Consider the following 4,460-nt stretch of genomic DNA (forward strand, 5'->3'; position numbering starts at 1 on the left):
CTCTTTCCACCTATCATCAATCAATCAAAACAATCAAATCTATGCCCCAAATCATGAGATTGTGTTTCTTTCATAATATATGACAATTGTAGCATAAAATCTCATGAAAGTGCATGAATTCATACATGGTTGATTGAATCAAAGGAAACATGGAAATCTACCCAATTGGCTCGCTTATGGCTTAAGAAAGTGTATAAAATCAATTGAAAACAAAAGAAAAAGGCTAGTGAAACTAGGCTAAGATGACTTGTCATCAATGATCACTGGGTAGTTTTCATTTTCTCCTAGATATGCATATTTGAGAGTGGGTGGCAGTGCTTTGTGTTCAAGTTTGGGTGCTTCTGACTTTTCGTTCCCTTCCTTTGGTGCATCTGGTATATGAATTCCTGCTGTGGCCACATCTTCACTTGATTCAGATTCTTCCTCCACCAATCTCTCGTCCTCTTCAGGTTCTTCTTCTTCAAAATTCTCCTGCACTTCATCCTCAAGTGCATCTAACATCATGCATTCCCCCAATTGTTCTGCTGGGTAACTCATGGCCTTGAACACATTGAATGTCATCTTTTCATTGTGTAATCTCAGGGTGAGGTCACCCTTCTGAACATCGATGACAGCCCCAGCAGTGGCCAAGAATGGCCTTCCCAGGATGATGGAGGTCTTGGCGTCCTCCTGCATGTCCAGCACCACAAAATCTGCTGGAAATATGAAATCTCCCACTTTTACCAGCAAATCCTCTACTACCCCATGAGGGAATTTGAACGATCGATCTGCCAGTTGTAGGGCCATTTTCGTTGGTTTAGCCTCCTCAATTTTCATCTTCCTCATCATAGCTACTGACATCAAATTGATGCTGGCCCCTAAGTCACAAAGAGCCTTCTCTACTGTGATTTCCCCTATAATACAAGGGATCTGAAAACTCCCAGGATCCATCAGTTTCTGGGGTAGTTTGTACTGAATGATAGCACTACACTCTTGGGTTAGTATCACAGTCTCATTGTTCTTCCAGCTTCTCTTCTTAGTCATTAGCTCCTTCAAAAACTTGGCATAGAGTGGCATTTGTTCTATGGCTTCAGCAAAGGGTATGTTGATTTGTAGTTTCTTGAAGATTTCCAAAAATCTCAAGAACTGGTTGTCATCTTCATTTTTCTTCAATAGCTGGGGGTATGGAGCTCTTGAGATGTTCAGTTATGGCATCCCTTTTTCTTTCTGCGGACTTGGCGTGGGAGGTTGAACTCCATCTTGCTCTTCTCCCTTTTCATTTGAGCCTTCTTCTTGTGGTTTTTGGGGCAGTTCCTTCAGTTCCTTCCCACTCCTAAGTGTGATAGCTTGACACTCCTCCCTTTTGCTTGAATTGGCATCATTGCAAAGGTTGTGGTTAGAAAACTGCTTAAATAGATAGCTGATTTGTGTCTCTAGTTTCTTGATGGCAGCATTTTGATTCTGCATGTTTGACTGCACTTCCTCTCGGAATGCTTTACTGTTTCGAATGTCTTTGCATACTCCTTCAAGTAAGGTTTCAATCTTAGAGAGCTTGTCATCAATTGATAGTTGATTCGGAGCAGATGTGCTATTTTGGTTTTGATAAGCGTGTGGAGAAGTGTTGTTGTGGGGGTGTTGAGATGTCCTCTGTGTGAATTGTTGGTGAGCTGCATTGTTGTTGGAATTGTAACGTCTCTGGTCGTGGTTTTGATCTTGCTGACTTCCCCACCCAAAGTTTGGGTGGTTTCTCCATCCAGGGTTGTAGGTCTTGGAGTATGGATCATAGTTTTGCCTTGGTGAATTCCCAATGTAGTTGGCTTGCTCCTGACTATCCTCTGCTTCTTCATTCAATCCTTCTTGGGTTGTTGATGAAGTGGAGATTGCTGCTACTTAGTTCCTCTCCATCTTCTTGGTGAGGTCAGCCAGCTGCTGGGTAATGAGCTTGTTTTGGGCCAACAGAGCATCTACATTGTTTAGTTCTATTACTCCTCTTGTGTTCCCTCTTTCGGAAGCATAGAAGTAGTCGTTCTCTGCTACTATTTCAATAACATCTATGGCTTCCTCAATAATTTTCTTCTTGTTCAAAGATCCTCCGGATGAATGGTCTACGGCCTTCTTTGACTCATAAGAAAGCCCTTCATAGAAAATGTGCAGCTGCACCCATTCGTTGAACATATCTGGTGGGCACCTCCTTGTTAGGTCTTTAAACCTCTCCCATGCTTCATATAGAGTCTCACCATCTTGTTGCCTGAAAGTTTGGACCTCAGCTCTCAGCCTATTAATTCGTTGAGGAGGGTAAAATCTTGCTAAGAATTTGTTCACCACGTCTTCCCAAGTTGTCAAGCTTTCCCTTGGGTAAGATTCCAGCCACTTGGCTGCCTTGTCCTTAAGTGAGAATGGAAACAAGAGCAGTCTATAGGTGTCAGGATGAACACCATTAGACTTCACTGTGTCACATATCCTCAGGAAGGTGGTTAGATATTGATTGGGGTCTTCCTGGACACCTCCTCCAAACGAACAATTGTTCTGAACAAGGGTGATGAGTTGTGGTTTAAGTTCAAAGTTGTTGGCATGGATTGTTGGCTTTTGGATGCTACTTCCACAATTGCCTGGGTTTGGATTGATGTAAGAGCCCAAAACTCTTCTATCCTCCCCAGCATGATTTGCTCTACCTCCTCCCCCATGGTTGTGATCCTCTTCTTCATGATGGTTTTCCATGTTGTCTTCCATGTTTAGTTCAAAGAATTCCTCCTCTTCCTCAGCACCAACCACTTTCTTTCCTCTTGCCTCCCTCCTTAATCTAAGGAAGGTCCTCTCAGGTTCAGAATCGAAGGAAGTTGAAGCCCCGCTTCTTCTCCCTGTCATACAACCATCAAGTGCAAGCAAGAAAAGATATGTGCAGAAAGTATTTTTTTCAGAATTGCTGTTAGTTGTGGGTGATACAATATATCAAACAGTTAGTGGGTTAGCAAACAGAATTGAAAATAACAAAGAAAAATAAAAGAGTAGAGGGGGAAGGGAAGAAGTTTAACTAAAACAGAAAGTAAATCACTCAAACAGAAAATGAAATTCACAAAAGAAAAATGCTCAATCTAGTGATCTTACAATTTAATCATTGTTGATGCACAATCAATCCCCGGCAACGGCGCCATAAACTTGATGCAAGTGGAAACTGTCTCTCAACAAATTTCCTTCGGCAAGTGTACTGAATTTGTCGTCAAGTAAAAACTCACAATAGAGTGAGGTCGAATCCCACAGGGATTGATTGATCAAGTAACTTTAGTTAGAAGAATGTTCTAGTTGAGCGAATCCAGAATTTGGGTTGAGAGTTGCAGAAAATAAAATGGCGGCAATGTAAATAACAGAAAAGTAAATGCTAGAATTAAAGGACTGGAGGTAAATGACTGAAAGTAAATTACAGAATTGTAAATGGGAATGGGGGATTTGCTCATAAAAGTAAATGGCAGAAATTAAAGAGAATGGGTAAGATCAGAGATGGAGAGTTCATTGGGCTTAGGAGATGTTGCAATTCTCCGGATCAAGTTCATTTTCATCTCTTCCTCAATCAATGCACTCATTGATCTCCTTGGCAATCTTAATTGATTGAATTACAAATTCAATCTCTCAAATCTTGATCAATAGCCAATTCCTTGGTCAATTGCTCATGAGAAGAGATGAAGTATGGTCACTGATTATACCACATGCATTTCCCAAATCAAGTATTGAGAGGGTTATAGTCACATACCCATCCAAACTCAATTTGGTCCAGCATGAGAAAGCATTTCTAGCTTGATCTCTTCATTCCTCTTTTGTTCAGAAGAGATCCAAGTTTGAATAGCTTCTTTTCCAAGATAACTACCCAATTGGATGAAGATCGAAAGCTTTCAAGTAAAATCAAGAGAAAAGATAGAAGAAGAATAATGAAAATTAGTATTGATCCATCAAACTACAACAGAGCTCCCTAACCCAATGAAAGGGGTTTAGTTGTTCATAGCTCTAGAAAATGAAAACAAAGATGGAGAATATATCATAAAACTAGAAAATGCAGAGAAGGTAAAATACAGAGAGTAGTTCTCTTTTCCCCCCAACTTCCAGAACTCCTAAACAATTCAAAGCTACTCCTATATATACTACTTTTCTCAGCTTCTAGTTGGCTCTTCAAGTCTTGGGCCTTTGGATCTTGAGTTTGAAGCAGTTCTCTTCTTCATTTGGGCTTGGCTTTACTTGTAGAGAGAAAATGTGAAGTGGGCAGAGACTTTAGCTCAGGACGTTAGGGGTGTTAACGTTTAGTGAAAATATGAGTTCGAGAACGTTAGTGACAATCAACTTTCTCACTAATGTTCCTAAATAAAAGCCACGTTAACTTCAACGTTAGTGGCACAAACGTTGCCACTAACGTTGCCTCTAAGTCCTTCGCACACGTTATTGAGACTTAACCTTCCCAATAACTTTGAAAAGCCCCCTTTGTTCCCACGTTAAAG

General features: G+C 40.8%; 1 non-coding gene across 1 annotated transcript; it reads left to right on the plus strand.

Annotated features, from left to right (window-relative positions):
- Positions 1–2,149: 2,149 nt before the first annotated feature.
- On the plus strand, positions 2,150–2,256 carry LOC148580831 (small nucleolar RNA R71). The gene has a single exon (XR_015896983.1). It is a non-coding gene; the product is annotated as a small nucleolar RNA R71 (small nucleolar RNA).
- Positions 2,257–4,460: the final 2,204 nt, after the last annotated feature.

Source organism: Arachis ipaensis, chromosome B10 (genome assembly GCF_059453495.1).
Source record: "Arachis ipaensis isolate K30076 ecotype BB chromosome B10, ASM5945349v1, whole genome shotgun sequence".
NCBI classification, from domain to species: domain Eukaryota; kingdom Viridiplantae; phylum Streptophyta; class Magnoliopsida; order Fabales; family Fabaceae; genus Arachis; species Arachis ipaensis.